General features: G+C 35.7%; 1 pseudogene; it reads left to right on the top strand.

The window, feature by feature from the left end:
• Positions 1-213: 213 nt before the first annotated feature.
• On the top strand, positions 214-3,238 carry LOC136070941 (late embryogenesis abundant protein D-34-like; annotated as a pseudogene).
• The last annotated feature ends 18,088 nt before the right edge of the window (positions 3,239-21,326 follow it).

Raw genomic sequence — 21,326 nt, 5'->3', positions numbered from 1 at the left:
CATTGGCACCCAACCTAGTGGGTGATAGCCACACATGACCACCTGTAACAAACAAGAAAAACATTCAAGATTCAAGAATCTCATTCTCTATCCCACACGTATCAGATTCTCCATACTATATATACACACTCCATGACTAATCCACCTCTTCATCAACAAGCACAGCCTCTCTCTCTCTCTTTGACTCAAAAACTGACCAAATTTACCATCATCATGAGCCAGGGACAACCACAAAGACCTCGTGACTACCAAAGTAGTCGTTCTTCTAAGCAAGAAGCCATTAAATACGGCGACGTTTTCAGTGTTTCTGGTGATTTGGCATCAAAACCCATTGCACCACGTACAAGACGCATGCAGCCACCATGCAAGCTGCTGAGAACATGGTTTTGGGACAAATCCAAAAGGCCACGCCCTGCAGCTGTGAAGAAAATTGCTGCGTCTGTGAATGAGAGGGTCGGTGCTGCTGGCCATCATGAAGCCACTGATATTGCCAGAAATGAAGGTGTCACTGTACAAGAAACTCAAGTAGGTGGTACCCGTGTCATCACTGAAGAAGTTGATGGACAGGTTAATTTAATTTGCTCTTCATATTTTTTTAATTGAGTAATATTACATGTACATGTTTATTAGCAATTTAGCATGCATGGTTCTTTTACGTATTGACATGATTATTATTAGAGTGTGATATAAAAAACACAATGTAAAAAATAATTGAAAATTTTATTTTATTTAGTTAATTTGGCACTAATATCATATTTATAATATATATGTCGAATTTTAAAATACAAAATAAAAAATTATTTGATTTGATACTAATTAATCACAACATATTATATAAACTAGTTTAACCTCGTACATATGCACAGGTACAACTAAAAATAATTACAATTCTATTATTCAATTTATACATTTTATACTTTTTTTTTTAAGATATTCAAATTATACATGATATTAGCTTATACACATTTAAAACATTTCTAAAATATTTAATGATTTGTCATTATATGTGTGTGTGTGTGTGTGTGTGTGCGCATGCGCGTGTGTGTGAGATTTAGAATTTAATTGGATTTACACTCTTTAAATTTTTTCACCCGATAATTCATTTGCTTGAAAAAATAAAAAATTAGACGGACACATAGCACAAATTTAGACTCCAATTAAAATCCAATTGAGAATCTAATTGAATTTGAATTCTTCAATTTTTACACGACATGCGATGCAAAATTTATAATCCAATTAAAATTTAATTAGATTTTCTCTAAGTTTTAGCTATTTATATATATACATTTTTTTTTCTCATGTATATTGATATATTTTTTTCTCCTTAACAATTCAACAATCAGATCGATTATTAAATTACTAATATGTAACCCATGTTTACGCACGGGAATGATGAATTGTAGTGGTGCTATTGATATTAGCTGGGATTATTAAATATATAGGACATAGTTTGACCATTACATTTGCAGATACTAAAATAGTTTTTTCTTACAATTTTCATGATATTCCAAGTTTCTCATTTCATTATTTTTACGTATATAATTTTGAAAATTACTATCAGATCTACATATACAATATCAGTTCACAATTATTTTTTGTGAAATTCTACTAAATACAACACAAAATAAAATAATAAATTAGTCAAATAATATCTCTTAAATTGAATGAGGATAGGTATATGAGATCGTTCAGCTCAATTACAGTTTATTACGTTCAATATCTTTGCATACAAATATCTAAATAAAAACTGTATAAAAAATATGCTCATTAGTTAAGAGAAAAAATAATAACAAAAATCTAAAAATTTAATTTGTATGGAAAGCTAACAAAAGCAAAATCCAATTTTGATTCTAATTGAATTTTCTCTAAACTATGGTTTTATATATATATATATATAGATAACCTAGTTAGTAATGGACCATACATAGTCATGGTATATTACATAAATTATTTACAAATTTGAATTGTTTTTAGTTATATGATTAGGTTTTTTATGATTTATTTATATTAAACTCCTCGTTTTCTATATTAAATTAACTCATTTGGCACAAAAAAATAAAAAATTTAGATTAGGTGAAACATGTGACGCAAGATTAAACTCTAAGTGAAATCTAATTTTTACACTAAATTAACTCACTTTGCACAAAAATTTAAAACTTAGATTAGATAGAACACATGATGCAAATTAGACTCTAATTGAATTCTAATTAGATTTTCTCTCAGTATTACCTACTAATATATATATATATATATTACAAGAATTCTTGTATTTAATCATTTTATTCATAGCCTTCTGAGAATTTCAATTACTGTCCATTAATCACATTTTATCACCAAGTAATTATTTTCTTATTTTTATTGGTTTTAGATTTAGCAATATTGTTAGCACTAAAAAAAATCTATAGTGCGTGTACGTATTTTTGTGAACCTACAGGTTTTGGGGCGTTATGTTACCCCAGATGTGCCACTTAAGTATCCAGGAAATGTTCTTAATCGAGATTCCATATCAATTGGTGAGGCCACTACTCTTTCATGTGGTTACAAATCAGTTGATCAAGGTGATGCTGTTGCAATACAAGCTGCTGAGATGAGAGCCATTGGGACTAATGAAATAACACCTAGTGGAGTGGCTTCCATGGCACAATCTGCTGCTAATGTTAACCCTCGCATAATGCGTGATAAGAATAAGACTACTCTCTATGATGTCCTAGCGGTAATTAATTTTTGTGCACTACTGATTTTTTTCCATGATGACCAAGTTACAGCCTACATGGGTGACAATGTTTTTTTTTTAATGAGTGTGTATGTTTGAGTAGGAAAATGTTAAAAAGCGCTATAAGCATATTTTTTTTAAAAATGTTTAGAGACCTTCACTGATGCAACATGAACCTAATAATAAACGCAAATTTCAACTATAGAGAAGAATCCATTTTTAATAATAAAAAAATCCACCTTTAATGGAACTTTTATCTCTCTCATATTAAAAAATTTTACATTTAAAGCTCACAACCACATTCCATCATTTTTTCATAGATTTTATGGAAGTGTACCTTGATAAACATATATATTCTTTGAGTAGGATACCACTACAAGACTGCCAATGGGCAAAGCAATGACATGTGAAGATGCTGAAGGGCTGATTGATGCAAAAATAAGAAACAAGCTTGACATGAGCACTACTCCAAGTGGAGTAGCCACCTCTATGTCAGCAGTAGTCAGGATTAACCAAAGCAAGTGATATATATCATAGAGGAAAGATGTAGTTTAATGAGGTTTTTTCTTTGTCTTTTAGGGGTAAGAACTAAGTGTCTATAAATTATATAACAGTGCCCCTAGAGTACTAGCTAGGGCTATCACTACTCTTGTCCTTATTGTAAAATTTATGTTTATGTTTCTTTTCAATAAAAAAAAAAAGTCTAATATCTTTGGAATTTAAGTTAGAATATTATTTATTTTAAATTTGCTTCAATTAAAAAAATTCAAAAGACAAACAAGTAAAACAAACTAAATAAGATGTGTGAATTATGACATGCCCTTGTATTAATCTACATGGTTCAAATTAATTTAACTTCGGAAAATATTGAAATCTTCAAACATACCAAGTGGTGGGGTTTTGTCCTTTGTCTTTTGGGCTAAGAACTAAGTATCTATAAATTATAAAACGGTGCCCTTAGAGTACTAGGACTATCACTACTCTTGTCCTTATTGTAAAATATATTTTTATATTTTTGTTATTGTTGTTTGTGTTTATGTTTATGCTTTTTATTTCAATAAATAAAAAATAAAAAATAAAAAGTCTCATATCTTTAGAATTTGTTTCAATTGAAAAAAAAAATTCAAAAGACAAACAAGTAAGACAAACTAAATAAGATGTTGTAAACACCACATTTTGTACCCTTTATGACTCGGACCCCCAATCTCCAATGATGTTGGAATTCTAAGGCCTAAGGTTGGTTTAAAGCTCAATTAGATTGAAATTGACTTGAGGAGGGTGTTTTTGGAAAAATTTAACTTTTTTATGAACTAAATAAATCTATTTATGGAAAATTAAGGCTAAGAAACCCTAGGGTTGTATGCATACACATGTCCTCAAGCTGCGTATGCAGGTCTTATGCATGCATACACAGATCTTATAAATGCGTACTCGTACACAAGCTTGCGCACACATGCTAGGGTTCTAGAAACTATGAAAGACAAGTTTTTTAGCATTAAGTGTAAGGTTTGAAATGTATTTTACATCGTCTAGAAACCATTCCAAACCCCAATTTTTTAACCATATAAAGTGATAGGCCACAATCTGAATGACCCCTTGTAATTAAACCAATTAATTACTTAGCCAAGTTATTAATTAATCAATTTATCATGCAATTTTGTGGAAGCACAAACAAATCACCAAAAACTAAATATGCAGCGGAAATTAAATAACACAGTGATTTGTTCACGAATGGGGAAAAACCTCGCGGCAAAAACCCCACCGGATGATTTTCAGGTCACCACTCCCGAAACTCCACTATTATCAAATCACACAGTTACAAGTAAAAGAATCCCAAGTACCTTACCAACCTACAGTTGAACCCTTACCCCAATACCCAATTGGACTTAATCTATAGTGACCATTTCCACCTTTGATGCACGGCTCCCAAGTACGTGACTAACCAATGCGCGGATCCCAGTACGCAACTTCAACACACCAACTTAAGGAAGAGAGGTTGGCTGCAAAGTTCTTCAGTTCATCCTACACGATGAAGATCAGGAAGATGCTTGGTCACAAAACCCTTTGGTGCAAATACACAGCAACTTCTTCAGAGAAGATGAACTAGGTCAACAACTTCGTCTTTGATCACAATTTGCTTGAACAGAGATTGCTCAATGCTTTTTGCAACTTGTGTGTCACTTGACGGCTCTTAAAATAATCATTTTATATGTTTAGGGTTTGGAGAAAAGAAGGCCCAAAAGCATATTCACGAATCCCAAGGAAATCAGATCAGAAAATCTGATTTTATAAATCTCGACAGATAGCAGGTGTCGAGGTAGCTATCGAGCAAGTGTCGAGTTTTAATGAATTTGCACTTCAGCTTGCTTTTTCTTGGACAGACTTGATGATTTCAACACTTGACCTTGAAACCTTGTTTCTTAAAGTATTAAAAACACCTAGAACTACCCAATTATAAGTAGAGTGCGTTTTGTCAAAGGATTTAGCCAATTTACATAAATGAGTGACATATGTTCTTAGCAAGTGAAAACACATATGTCCTAACAATCTCCTCCTTTGGCAATCCGTGATAAAACCATAACAAACAAATGAACATATGAGAGAAGTCATAAATCACTAAACTCATAGTCACTTATTGAATACAATAAAATCTATCCTAACACAGACTCCTGAAAAACTTTGCAAGAAGAGAATTTATGACAAGTAGACTTTGACAACCTGTATTTCTGAAACACTTTAAACAAAACTCATCAAGGCATCTTGTGTGAAACAGAAATAATAGATAGCATACAAGTATAAAGAACATGTGTATAAAGATAGAAAAGAAACAACGCATAAAGAGAGAGGTAAAAGAAACATACATCCATATATAAAGAAAATAAGTACAATGTATGTAAAACTGGTCAAAAGACCTCATATACAAGATCAATGTATCTATAAAGAATAGAAAAGAAAAAATACATCAAAACCTCACTATATTTCTCAAAATATCAACACTCCCCTTATCAAAAATGTCCTATACTAACTCTCCCCCTAAGATGACTACTCTCATAACTCAAAACTACTCCCCCTTTTTGTCACGAGTGACAAAGGGTAGAGTGTCATATAGACATCTCATCAGTAGAGCTAGCATCTCCATCATCATCATCCGAAGCGTCATCATCATCAACATCCTCAGAGTCTGAAGCCGCTGGAGAAGGTGGTGAAGGAGTAGCCTCTAGAGCAAAACCACCCATGGTCGCCTGCCGTCGTGCAATACAACCAACATGAACATTCACCTGATACAACTCGGAGGAGAGTGTATCGAGGCGAGCATCCATGCACTACAGCTGTGCCATGACGTCTCCAAAAGATCCATCACCCGAAGAGGAAGAAGGAGCAAATGTAGGTGGAGCAGATCTGGATGGAGCTGAATAGGAGGGAGGAGTGGAATTCGTCTGTCTCGACCTAAACTGAGCCTCACTACGTTTTACGGTAGCGGCATCTATAGCACAGATGTGTGTGAAGTGGTCGGACACAAGAAAGGGAATAGAAATATGGCGTAAAATCCTCGTGATAGCGGAAGGAAAGATAAGCTTATCACGGGACACCGAATCAAGATGAACATCTATGATAGAAAAGATAAAGTGAGAGGGAAAATCTATAGTAAGATACTCTAAAAGAGATAACAAAAATTGAGCACGAGGGTCTGTGATAAAGGTACAAATGTCATCACCATGTTTAGGAATCTAGGACCTTTAGTAAAAGGCCTACATGATGTGTACTAATGCTCACCCCAATCAGCAGGGCACTGACAAAAGGCAGAAATGAGCTCATCTTTGAACACAGTCCTCAAACGCTCATAAGAAGGATAGTCAGGAAACTCTATCCTAGGAACCCTAAGCATATCTGCAACTAGCTGCGGTGTGACAAGGATGCACGTACCTCAAATGCAAATGAAAAAGAGAGGTACTGAACGATCTATCCCGTGCATGTTGGAGTAAAACTCCTGAATCAGCACAAGAGGACAAGTGACCGAGACGTCACACAGTGACTCCCATCCCCTACTGTGAATGACAAAGGGAAGGTTAGTGTCGGCGAAGTCTGTCAGAATGACTTGGCGTTCCGAATGAATACCTCGTCGAGAAAAGTTCTCCGAAAATGCCTTGTGGGCATCTCCATCACGGAACCGAAGGTTAAGAGGAGCACAATCAGAAGAAGAGGAAGCTCTAGAACGCAGAGGGTTCCGAGCCGGAGTGGATTTACGTTTGGGTGCCATAGACACTACTAGCGTAAAAGAAGGAGAAAGAGATAGAGAGGGAGACAATCAGAAAAGTCCCAACACAGTTCATATATATCAAATATTATGAACAAGAAGTACGTATGCATGGGAATGCATGATCATGTGACATGCAAATTGAAAAACATCATGGGCTCAGCCCAATCCAATCCTACCAACACACAAACATAGAGCACACATCTAAATGCATGTAAATATCATTCTAATGCACATGGAATGCAATGTATGACATTTTGAAAACATTTAAGTGAAAACCCAACCCAAAATTTCAAGAAAAACTCATTAATTTCGAAAAACCCCAAAAATTTCCAAAAATCCCAAAAACTAGGTTTCAAAACATGAAATGCATGAGAAATGAAGGGAAAAATGAACATACCAAGTGATTGAAACCAAGGGAAGACAGAAAAACAAGAGGATTTGAAGATTTGAGAGAAAAGGGTGTTTGGGAGATGAACAACCACGGATAGATCGAGAGAGATCGAGGGAATGAAGCCTGAATCGCGACAAATCCTTATATAGACACTTCAGTAAATCTTGACAGCTGAGGTGTCGAGAGGTATCGAGGAAACTGTCGAGGAGGTGTCGAGGAAAATTGCCATCGACAACTGCAGGTATCGATAGGTGTTAAAGAACAAGAACTAGTTTCAAAGCACAGAAGCTCGATCGATCGACCAGGTATCAAGGAGACAGGAACTTTCTCGATCGATCCATCAAGTGTCGAAGAGGTGTCGAGATTGTGATAAGAAAAAGGCTTGAGAAGCTCGACAGATAACCAGGTATCGAGGAGGTATCGAGGAGGTGTCAAGCCAGGTTAAAAAAGCAGTTTTTCAAGAAGAGAAAAACATAGACATTAATGCAATCCAACATACACCTCAACCATTGATCCAATCAACATATAAAGCTCTCAAAATCATCTCTCAATAAGGAATTAAGTACATGGATCCTTAAAAACACACACACACATTAAACAAGTCTAACCAATTTTATTTTTGAAAAACAAGTCAAGACAGTATAGTGAGCATACATTAGCACATGTAAACACTTGTGATGGCCAAATCACATTGTACCTGCACATGTATCAAAAGTAGTAAAGAATATTGAGTGTTGTGTGTGAAAAACATCGCAAGATTGCATATGTGTATACATGTTATGACGATCTGAGATATGAGAAAATAACTTTAACTCACACACAATCATAACTGTTTGATGGGGACTATCACTTTCGAGGTACACTCTATAACTCCCACATCTCCTAGAATACACGCTTGCAACTACATTTAAAGCATTTTTAATCTTTTTGCTTTTTATTTTCTTTGCATATTTTCTTTTATTTTTAGCATACCATACATGGGCATAAAAAGAGAGAAAAGAAATACCCAAGATGTTAAGCATTTGACATCGCACTTTTGCTATGCAGAAGCATACGAATGTCTTTGACACTGCACTTTTGCTATGCCGAAGCATACAGGTGTCTATAACACTGCACTTTTGCTATGCCGAAGCATACAGGTGTCATTTATGATTGACGGGCAACAGTGGTGAGATGGTTATTTATGTCTTTCTCTTAGAATTTTCTAGTCCTACCCGTCAAAAAAAGTGATACGAGTGTTAAGTTTAAGAGATAACTTAATTTTACTCATCACAAACAAGAGCCACAAAGCTCACTTGTTTAGTTGTGCATAGAGATGCTCATGTAAGCTACAAAAGATACAAAGTTTAGAAACTTTGTTTCAATGGCCATCCAAGGTACACAAGTACCAAAGTACACAAAACACACTATTTTTGTATTTTTCAATTTTTTTTATATTTTTTTTTTTATATTAAAAACAAAAGTAAACAAAACTGAAAGTAAACACACAAAAACATGTTAAATAAAACAAAGCATAAAACTAGACTGACTAAAAAAAAATACAAAACACACAAGCAATGCAACAAACAAGAAAAGCAAGAAGGGAAAAGAAAATGATGAAATCACTTAGAGTCCTTTTTCTTCCACACCTTGGAAAAACATTTCCCTTGGTTGAACCTTTGAACAGGTGGTTAGGGGGAAGAATTGAAACCATTCAAATTCGAAAGGAACATGAGGGCTTTCAGAAGATCTACAAGAGGAGCAAGAGACGATTGAAGCTGATTTTGGCTTCCAGATGATATCATGCCGTTGCTCTATTGAGTGGTTAGCCACTTATAGCAATTTAATCGAGTATGACCAGCAGCTCCATAATGATGACAGAGATGCTGCTTCTTTTGTTTAGACTTTTGAGAGTTAGCCTTCTTAGCCCTAGGGTTTTTAGCATCTTTCTTATCTTGATTAGGGGGTGCTCCTAAGATAGATTTACCCTTGTCTAAGTTCTCACTAGCTAATTCAATTTTAACATCAGTGTTTTCAATTTCAGTGTTAATAGTAAGAGAAACAAAAATAGTATTACTAGTAGAAGTAGTATTAGAGATAGAAAGACCATACCCTAAGCCTGTTCAATCCGAAGCAGTTTTCTAATTGCTCAGCATCTCATTAAGCTTTGCACTTGAAGTCCCCTCCAATTGAGCTCTAACTTGAAATAGCTCAGTTTCAAGCTTCTTGGTCTTCTCAGCCAAAAACTTGTTCTCAAACCTCAGTGCTCCAATAGTTTGATTCGCCTCATCAAACTTTGTGGACAACTCTTCACGATCAAGTTCCACATCACTGAGCTTCTTGGTTACTAGCCTATACAATTTCTCATGCTTCTCAGAGGGCTTGTAAAGCTTCTTATAGGCTAAATGGATATCATCTTGATCATCCATTTTCTCAAATTTGGACTCCACCAGTTCTTCTTCTTCATCCACTTCTTCAACAATCCCTTCAGTAGGATTGACTGTCGCAGTGAAGGCATTTAAGATTCCGTCATCCTCATTGTCAGAATCATCTTCGGGCTCAGTGTCACTCAAGGTTGCAGCAAGTGCCTTACTCTTCCTAATGCTCTTGAGATATGTTGGGCATTCATGCTTCATGTGACCGAATCCATGACATCCAAAGCACTTTGGTCCAGCCGGAACAGTGTACTGACCGCCATCCGTAGTATCCTTCTTCCCTTTGTCTTGGCTCTTAAACTGAGAAGAACTGGATTGTCTGCGATCCTTGTCGAAGTTCCTCCCATCGGCATTCTTCATAAACTTCTTAAACTGCCTTGTAATGTAGGACTTCATCTTGGAATCTTCATCATCGGAAAACTCATCTGTATCACTGCTCTTTGCCTTCAAGGCCATGCTCTTGCCTTTACCCGTTTTGCCAATCCTAGATAGTTCTAGCTCGTAGGTCTGCAAGTTTCCAACTAGCTCAGTCAAAGGAATTTTGTCCATATCCTTTGATTCTTCTATTGCCGTAATCTTGGCATGGAATCTCTCAGGTAGAGATCTAAGCACCTTCCTTACAACCTTGGGTTCAGGGATGGTTTCCCCAAGATTGAAGGCTAAGTTCACTATGTCCTTTAGCTTGGCATAGAATTCATCAAACGACTCATCCTCCTCCATCTTAATTTCTTCAAAGCTTATAGTGAGCCTCTGAACCTTTGAATCTTTGGCAGCCTTTGTTCCTTCATAGGTTGTCTGGAGGATGGTCCAAGCCTCCTTAGCAGTTTCAGTTGAGGATATCTTCTTGAACTCCTCATTGGTGACTACGCTAAATAGGGTATTTAACGCTCTGCTGTTGAAGTTAGCCGCCTTGATCTTTGCGTCATCCCAATCGGCCGGTTCTTCTTTTGGGTTGGTCCAGCCAATCTCTACAGCTTGCCACACTTTCTCATCTAAAGACTGCAAGAAAGCTCTCATGCGTACTTTCCAGTATGCATAGTTAATGTCATCAAACAAAGGAGGTATAATTAATGACTGTCCTCTATCCATGACAAGCAGGGGTCAATGGATCAACACAGCAAAGATTAAACCTAATCAGAGTGTGCCTGCTCTGATACCAATTGATAGGCCACAATCTGAATGACCCCTTGTGATTAAACCAATTAATTACTTAGCCAAGTTATTAATTAATCAATTTATCATGCAATTTCATGGAAGCACAAACAAATCACCAAAAACTAAATATGCAGCAAAAATTAAATAACACGGTGATTTGTTTACGAATGAGGAAAACCCTCACGGCAAAAACTCCACCGGGTGATTTTCAGGTCACCACTCCCGAAACTCCACTATTATCAAATCAAGCGGTTACAAGTAAAAGAATCCCAAGTACCTTACCAACCTACTATTGAACCCTTACCCCAATACCCAATTGGACTTGATTTGTAGTGACAATTTCCACCTTTGATGCACGGCTCCCAAGTACGTGACTAACCAATGCGCGGATCCTAGTACGCGACTTCAACACACCAACTTAAGGAAGAGAGGTTGGCCGCAAAGTTCTTCAGTTCATCCTACACGATGAAGATCAGGAAGATGCTTGGTCACAAAACCCTTTGGTGCAAATACACAACAACTTCTTCAGAAAAAATGAACTAGGTCAAGAACTTAGTCTTTGATCACAATTTGCTTGAATAGAGATTGCTCAATGCTTTTCGCAACTTGTGTGTTACTTGACGACTCTTAAAACAATCATTTTATATGTATAAGGTTTGGAGAAAAGAAGGCCCAAAAGCATATTCACGATCCTGAGGAAATCAGATCTGAAAATCTGATTTTATAAATCTCGACAGATAGCAGGTGTCGAGGTAGCTATTGAGCAGGTGTCGAGTTTTAATGAATTTGCACTTCAGCTTGCTTTTTCTTGGACAGACTTGATGACTTCAACACTTGACCTTGAAACCTTATTTCTTGAAGTATTAAAAACACCTAGAACTACCCAATTACAAGTAGAGTGCGTTTTGTCAAAGGATTTAGCCAATGTACATAAATGAGTGACATATGTTCTTAGCAAGTGAAAACACATATGTCCTAACATAAAGTCATACATAGTAGTTTTTCAAAACACATAGAAAATCCTAAGGGAAAATAGAAGATTCACTAGAAATAATTAATAAAAAATGGAGTTTTTCACAAAACATCTTCAAATCAATATTTTTTTGATTGAGGCTTTTTCTGGCCTTGATCTTGGAGTTTTAAGATTACTAATCACTTTCTTATTTGTTTGTGATAGGCCATAATCTGAATGACCCCTTGTGATTAAACCAATTAATTAATTAGTCAAGTTATTAATTAATCAATTTAGCATGCAAATATGTGAAAGCACAAACAAATCACCAAATAACTAAATATGTAGCGAAAATTAAATGACATGGTGATTTGTTTACGAATGGGGAAAAACCTCACGGCAAAAACCCTACCGGATGATTTTCAGGTCACCACTCCCAAAACTCCACTATTATCAAATCAAGCGGTTACAAGTAAAGAAATCTCAAGTACCTTACCAACCTACAGTTGAACCCTTATCCCAATACCCAATTGTACTTAATCTGTAGCGACAGTTCCCACCTTTGATGCACGGCTCCCAAGTACGTGACTAACCAATGCGCGAATCGCAGTACGCGACTTCAAAACACCAACTTAAGGAAGAAAGGTTGGCTGCAAAGTTCTTCAGTTCATCCTACACGATGAAGATCAGGAAGATACTTGGTCACAAAACCCTTTGGTGCAAATACACAGCAACTTCTTTAGAGAAGATGAACTAGGTCAAGAACTTCGTCTTTTGATCACAATTTGCTTGAACAGAGATTGCTCAATGAGTTTGCAACTTGTGTCACACTTGACGACTCTTAAAAAAATCCTTTTATATGTTTAAGGTTTGGAGAAAAGAAGACCCAAAAGCATATTCACGGATCCCAAGAAAATCAGATCAGAAAATTTGAAATTTTAAATCTCGACAGATAGCAGGTGTCGAGGTAGCTATTGAGCAGGTGTCGAGTTTTAATGAAATTGCACTTTAGCTTACTTTTTCTTGGACAGACTTGATGACTTCAACACTTGACCTTAAAACCTTGTTTCTTGAAGTATTAAAAACACTTAGAACTACCCAATTACAAGTATAATGCGTTTTGTCAAAGGATTAGTCAATTTACATAAATAAGTGATATATGTTCTTAATAAGTGAAAACACATATGTCCTAACAGTTTGTGATAGATTTAACTGAGGGGGACAGTCAAAATCAAGCCAATGAGCTTTTGTTTTTTGAGTTATAAGTTCTAAACTTCTTGTTCCTTTTCTTAGCCTTTTCTTGATTTGATTCTTGTTTTGTTTGTATTTTTCTTGTTTAGTTGTGTTATAATATGTTTGCTTAGCTTAGATTTTCTTTATCATTTTAAGCATGTTAGGTTATCAGATTTTGTTTATGCTCTTATAGACACCACATTTTATACCCCTTACGACTCAAGCCCAATGATGGTAAAATTCTAAAACCCAAGGTTGGTTTAGAGCCGATCAGATTATAAATTGACTTGATGAAGGTTTTATGGAAAATATAGCTCTTTTATGAATAAATTAAAGCTATTTTTGGAAAATAAAGGTCACAAAAACCCTAGGGCTGTATACGTATACACGTGTATGCAGATGTAGGTTTCATGTATGCATATGCATACACAGGCCTACATACGCAGCTAGAGTTCCAAAAGCTATGAAATGCAAGTTTTTTTGCATTAAAGCTGAGGTTTGGAATGAATCTTACATCTTCTGGGAGCTGTTCTAAACTCCCATTTTTCAACTATATAAAGCCTTACATGGTATATTTAAAAAAGACACACAAAAAATCCTAAGGAAAAACATAAGATTCACTAGAAATAGTGAATCAAAGCAGAAGTTTTTCACTAAACATCCTTAAGTCAATATTTTCTGATTGGGGCCTTTTCTAGGCTTGATCTTCGAGTTTTAAAATTACTAATCACTTTTGTATTTGATTGTGAACAGATTGACTGAGAGAAACAGTCAAAATCAAGCATGAAAAGCTTCTTGTTTGAGGTATTGAGCTATAAACCCTTTTTTTTTTTTTTCATTTTCTTGTTTTAATTCTTTTTTTTTTTTCTTGCTTTGCTTATGTATAGGTAACCTACGGCTTAGTAGCTTTCTGTTTTAAAGCATGTTAGGTTGTTATTTTCTTTAGTTTTTGTTTTTGTTCTGAACAGTTTTAGACCCCTTAAACAAACCAGATTAACCTAGTTAATTAGCCAAGTGATTAACTTAGTCAATTTATGCAATTTTAGGTTATCACAAACATACAATCATATCAAGAATATAAAGCAGCAGAAAAGTAAATAACACAATGATATGACGACCCAGGAAACCACACGGTAAAAATCTGGGGAGGATTTAACCTAGCTATCCTCAAGGTAAACCTGAATCCACTATGCGAAAAAATCGAAGTTCATACAAAAGGACTTACAAGCTCCCCGCTTGACTTCCTAATGCTACCCACCAGTAGAACTTACTGACACGATCACGTGCAAGTTCCGAATCCACGGACTCCTTCTTTCTTGGATTCTCTACCAAGTACAAGCACCCACGCTTGTTATTCTTTTAGCTCCAATGGCAGCAACTAAGTTGATCATCAAGGTGTTGAAGTAATCTCTACCTAGAAAACCCTAAGTTTATGTGAAGGAAAGCTCCTCAAGGATCTCACAAGAGATTCACACAAACCGCAAAGTATGAGCAACAATACACTCAGAACAACTTTCAAAAACATGGTTAGGGTTTTGCCTTTTATACCTAGGGTAAAATTAGAAAACCCAAAACGTTTAATGAGGTAGGGCTGAGTTGGAAAATTCTGCAGAAAAACATTCTGCCCGAGATTCGATCGATCGAGTCTAACTTTCGATCGATCGAGCTAGGCCGAAATGCACCAATGCATCTGCAGCCATTCAATTCTAACTTTACATGAATTACACAACTTTGAGCAAGCCTAAACAAGACTAAACATATTGTTTTGATCATGGTTTACCAACATTACACAATAGAGTTCTAAATACATGAATCCTAAGTCTTTAGAACCTAACAAACTCCCCTTTTGGCAATCCGTGACAAAACACAAATTAAAAACTCAAAGTTTACAATGAAAAGCCCTTTACAAAAATAATGCTCATAAACTCAAATTTAATCCTAACTACTATCCATCAGTTGCAACTGTAGGCAGCAGCTCAATTGAATCAACCTGTATATTCCTGAAACACTCAACAAACGCATAAACGCATGTGTGACAGAAAACATTTAATCAACAAGTATAACATTCTTGTATGTTTCACACAACACATAATAAAGACATATATCAATGAATAACTCATAAATATAAATCAATAAGCAGTGAATCAAAAGAAACAAGAATCATGTATATCAATCATGTATAACAAAAACAATATAACTCCCCNTGTATAACAAAACAATATAACTCCCCCTAACATGAATAGCCCAAAATGATATACAAAGTGAAGCACCTAGATACAATCTAATATCTCCACTAACTCTAAAACAAAAATAAACTCCCTTAACTACAAAAACTCCTCTAAATGTCAAAACTCTACTCCCCTTTTTGTGACGGAATGCCAAAGGACAATCACACGCCATCATCAAAAGGAGGTGGTGAGGGTGAACGCAGATGTGCTAAATCTGCTGGCAGAGCACGAATCTCGTCAAGCAAGTCCACAAAAATATGACTATGAGCCGCCTGAACGATCAGGACAGTCTCCAAGGTACGACGAATATCAAAGTCATCCGAAGGAGGTGGAGGAACATCAGCAACAACAACATCACCATCAGGATCAAGAACATCCTCAACAGCAGGACTTGTAGAAGAAGAAGAAGGAGGTGTGCTACCAAAAGGCTCAAACTTAGGGTGTTTAAGCCAACTCGAAGATGAGCAGCCCTCTGACGAAGAAAAGATGCACCTATGGGATCAATAATATAAACGGGCTCAGAGGAAGGGAAAACACTAAGATCAAGATAAAGCAAAATCCTATAAATGAAAATAGGATGAACAAGGGCATGAGAAGAAGATGAACTCCTATAAACATCTTTCAAAGAACGAAGAAATAAATGAGAAAAACTAATAGGAGCATTAATAACAAAAGCTACAAAAACACACACGCTCAAGAGGAATGGTGTGAAGATGAGAAATTGGTCAGATAAAGTGACAGGCTATCCTAAAGAAAAGATAATGCAACTCAAATAGCTCAATAGTGGTAATCCTAGGATCAAAACCCCACTGGATAGAAGACCCAGTGATGTATGACATGACATCACTCAAAGGAGGAGACACATTATAAGGATAGATAGGGTGCTGGACCACAAGTACCCTAGAGCATCAGCCACTACAGTAGGAGTAATGGTGTATTCTACACCTCGTATCCAACTCTTTACTAAAGTGTTGGAATCATAGACGTGGATAAAGATATTCGAAAAGAACTCTCTAATCAAGGTAGCTAGAGGAGGAGGATCAGAAACATCCAGCAAAGGTAACCAGCCCCGACGCTCAAAATTTGCCCTAATTGCAAGATCAAGCTTATCTAAAAGAACAGAACGCTCAGCCCAAATCTTTCTCCTAAGGTTCAGCTTCTCAAAAATCTCTTGGTTTTTCTCACTTGGAAACTTCTCACGGTCAAAAGAAGGTGGGGAGGAGAAGGTAAGGGAACAGACCTACGAGCCCTAGTCTTCCTAGGCATGATGCTAAAGAAAGGACAAAGACACAGGAGAAAACCCAAAGAACAAAATAAAAAACAAAACCAAGAGCAGACTGCAAGTTAGCACAAAAAAAATATAGAACAAAAATCTATATGATGCATGAATAAATACAATGTCATGATGCATGTACTATGCAGTAAACAAAGTTCAAATTAAGTTCAATTTTATAAATTGGCTTGAGCATAGGATTTCTAACAAAAACCCTAAAAAATTTGAAAAACACTTGAATTTTTGAAACAAATTGATAAATTGATCATCACACAGTGTTGAAAACAAATTAGAATGACCAATTTTATCAAAACGACAAGCCAATTTTATCAATTGAACCCAATTGAACAAACCCAAATCGGATCAATTTCAAGCCCTAGAATTTTCAATTTTTCACAAATCACAAAATTGATCAAAAAAATTGATCAAATTAACCATTATAGATCATGAATATACCCATATACCAACAAAACCCATTGATCAATTTCATAAAATAAGGCTTGATTCATCAAAAACCCCAAATTATGTATAGTCCGAAAATCCCAAATTAAAATGCATGAAAAATGCATGAAATGAGAAAATAACATCAAAAGGAAGGGTAATATGGACATACTGGCTTTAGGAGAGAGAAATCTTGCAAAAAATTTTGGAGAAAACGACAAAAAAATCGCTGTGGAGCCTTGCCGAGTTGGAGAGAGAGAAAAAGGTTTGAAAAATTTTGAAAAAGTGACTTTAAAAAAGTCAAGAACAGTATTTTAAAAAACATGATTCACGATATTCGATCGATCGGAACAATCTGAGACTTTTAAAAAGAATTTAAGCACATTTTTGATCAATCGAAAAATAGAATGGATCGATCGAAACAGGCAAAGGCTCACAAAAATTTTTGAGAAAAACACAATTTTGAAAAAGAATAAACACATATTAGGCACAACTCCTCAAAGCATTAAAATATGAAGAATAAAATGTATGAATATGAAATGAAATGCTTTTTCAAAAACCCAAGTTTTAATCCCAGTTTTCTAAAGAGAATTTCAATCAATCTCCCTTTAATTTTCAAGTAGAAAGAATGTTTTGCATAATACTCAAGGTATTTTCAAACTTCGTTAGTCAGACCAGAAATACACACAATAACATGTATAGTGTTTAGCAAAGAGTAACTTGTGTAGTATGTGCAGACTCGCAAAAGCTTGAGATACATGTGAGGTGATATATGAATAGCAATCAATCACAAAGTCTACAAAATCCATCACATAGAATTCAAAAGAGACTATCACCTAAAGAGTTACATCATATAACTCCCACATCTCCTAGAACATAAGCTTTCAATCATGTAAGTTTCTTGAATTTTGCCTCATAATTATGTAAATTGGCATCAAGCCTAATAGTACACACCAGTTTTAATTATGTGAGTTTGGCATCAAGCCTCATAGTACATATCAATTTTAAACATTAAGCAATTGATTAAGGCTACACCTTATGTTCTTTTTATGCATGTGCTACACTTTCTCGAGCACAAAATCTTATGATATGCACTAAAGTGTTCATAATTGGCTAGTGAACAGTGGTGAGATGGTTATTTATGCCTTTCTCAAAAGGATCAAGTCCAACAGTCAAATAACATGTGACTTTAAGATTAAGACAAGGTGATAAACACCATAAACATCTTTCCCACACAATATGCACTACAAAGCTTCAACTAGTAAAGTGCAATAAATAAGCTCATCAAAGCTAAACAAGGTACACAAGACATGTTATGAGTAAATAGATTGACCAACCTTGTTTTCAAAAACCAAGAAAATAGTGTCAAGCACAATTTGCTTTTCTCCTTTTTTTTTTTTTTAAAGAGAAAACAAATAAGTCCTAGAATAAAATGCATGAATGTTATGCAATGCAAATCCTAGAAACAAAAAACACAAAAACCAAAGAACAATGGTCACAAAAGAGAATAGCAATGAAGCACAAGGACCATGTCAGAAAGACTTAATTAGGTCAAGTCTTTTGCATCCAAAACCTTTTAGATGTACCACGAGCATTGGAGTTCCTATTCACGTTCGAGTGATTTCCAACTCCAGGATTAGAATAAAGGTTTAATGCCTTTACCAATTCATCAATGAGTGCCATAGGATCTTGTGCTTTAGGCACAAGCACTTTTGGTTTGTTTGCTCTCTTAGCAGCTTAAAACTTATAATAGTTAGGACGAATGTGTCCAGACTTTCCACAAAAATGACAAACCCAAGCAGGTTTATCATGCATCTTGTCCTTTGAAAGGGTAGACTCTTTAGGTTTAAACTCAACTAGATCAACCCTAATCTTCCTAGGAAGTGAAACTTCTATAGATTTGACAATCTCACTCACAGAAGGTTTGACAGTTTCACTCACACCCTCACTCACGGAAGGTTCAGGAGAAGATGAAGGAACAAAGTTCGTGGAAGTAGGTGCAGATATAGAGATGCTTTCAACATATCCTAAACCAGATTTGTCAGAATGATACTTTTGAACGTTCAGCATTTGATCAAGTTTAGAACTAGCAGATCTAGCAACAGATAAATCATGTTCCAAAGTTTTAACTTTATCCAGCAACAGCATGTTCTCAGATTTCACATGGTTCAAAAGATCATTAGCATCAATAACTTAACAAGCAAATTTTTCTTTTCAAGCTCAAAAGAATCAATTTTCTTCAAGCCAAGTTCAACATTCATAACATCCTTTGCAGCAACTTTACAAAGTTTATTATAGGCCTCTTGAAGATCTGCATCCTCAGAGAGTTCCCCATCAGAAGGGTCCTCTTCAACAGACACGCTTTCATTGACTACAGCAGTAGCAGTGAAAGCAATGAAGTTTCCATCCTCGTCACATCCAGACTCATCATCAGTAACCTCATTATCACTAAGAGTTATAGCCATAGCTTTACCCTTAGACCTCAAGAAAGTAGGACATTCAGATTTAACATGACCATACCCTTGACAACCAAAACACTAAGTACCCAAAGAATTGTTTGAAGATTGACCTACTTTTTCTCTAGGTTTTTCAAAGTTATTAACCTTAGTGGGATCATTCTTCCTAAAGTTTCTAGATTCAGCAGTGTTTGTACCTCTTGCCTTTCTATTGTTATTCCTAAAAAAGTTTCTAAAATTCTTGGCAAGGTACACAATCTCTATTACAGAGAGTTCATCATCAAATCCACCAACATCAACATCATCAACAGACTTAAGAGTCATTGATTTGGATTTGTTTGCTTTGGGCAGGTCTAACTCATAGGACTGAAGAGATCCTACAAGCTTATCAACAGGGATGGAGTCCACATCCTTGCTCTCAGTAATGGCAGTCACTTTGGGCCTAAAATCTTCAGTTAAAGATCTAAGAATCTTCCTAACACTTTAGGTTGATCATAGATTTCACCCAAATTAAAAGCAGAATTAACAATATCATTCAATTTAGCATAGAATTTATCAAAAGATTCATAATCAGACATTCTAATGCTTTCAAATCTAGAACTCAATTGTTGCAATTTATTGATCTTAACTGCCTTTGTGCCTTCATGCACAGTTTGGAGGATTTTCCAAGCAGTGTGAGCAACCTCAACATTTGAGATTCTCTTAAATTCCTCTATAGAAACAGCATTAAAGATGGCATTCATAACTTTGCTATTGAACCTAGCTGCTTCTTTTTGAGAAATTTGTCACTCACTCACAGGAGTAATGGGCTTCTCCCATCCGTACTCAACGAAATTCCAAAGCCTATCATCAATAAATTTCAGAAATGCTTTCATCCTTACTTTCCAATAAGCATAGTTATTCCTATCAAAGTGAGGAGGAACAACAAGAGAGTGTCCATGTTCCATGACAACATGGGTCAAGGATCAGCTTAGAGACCAAAAAATCTCAAACAAGAGAGCTACCTGCTCTGATACCACTTAAATGGTTTTAGACTCCTTAAACAAACTAGATTGACCTAGTTAATTAGCCAAGTGATTAACTTAGTCAATTTATGCAATTCTAGGTTATCACAAACATACAATCATATCAAGAATATAAAGCAGCGGAAAAGTAAATAACACAATGATATTATGACCCAAGAAACCACACGGTAAAAACCTGGGGAGGATTTAACCTAGCTATCCTCAAGGTAAACCTGAATCCACTATACGAAAGAATCGAAGTTCATACAAAAGGACTTATAAGCTCACCACTTGACTTTCTAATGCTACCCACCAGTAGAACTTACTAACACGACCACGTGCAAGCTCCGAATCCACGGACTCCTTCTTTCTTGGATTCTCTACCAAGTACAAGCACCCACGCTTGTTATTCTTTTAGCTCCAATGACAGCAACTAAGTTGATCATCAAGGTGTTGAAGTAATCTCTACCTAGAAAACCCTAAGTTTATGTGAAGAAAAGCTCCTCAAGGATCTCACAAGAGATTCACACAAACCGCAAAGTATGAGCAACAATACACTCAAAACAACTTTCAAAAATGTGGCTAGGGTTTTGCCTTTTATACCTAGGGTAAAATTAGAAAACCCAAAACATTTAATAAGGTAGGGCTGAGTTGGAAAATTCTGCAGAAAAACATTATGCCCGAGATTCGATCGATCGAGCCAGGCCGAAATGCACCAATGCATCTGTAGCCACTCGATTCCAACTTTACATGAATTACACAACTTTGAGCAAGCCTAAACAAGACTAAACATATTGTTTTGATCATG

This window comes from Quercus suber, unplaced genomic scaffold (genome assembly GCF_002906115.3).
Source record: "Quercus suber isolate HL8 unplaced genomic scaffold, Cork oak 2.0 scaffold_273, whole genome shotgun sequence".
In the NCBI taxonomy this organism is placed as follows: Eukaryota; Viridiplantae; Streptophyta; class Magnoliopsida; order Fagales; family Fagaceae; genus Quercus; species Quercus suber.
Note: the sequence above shows the minus strand (reverse complement) of the source record. Positions and strands in the feature narration are given on the sequence as shown.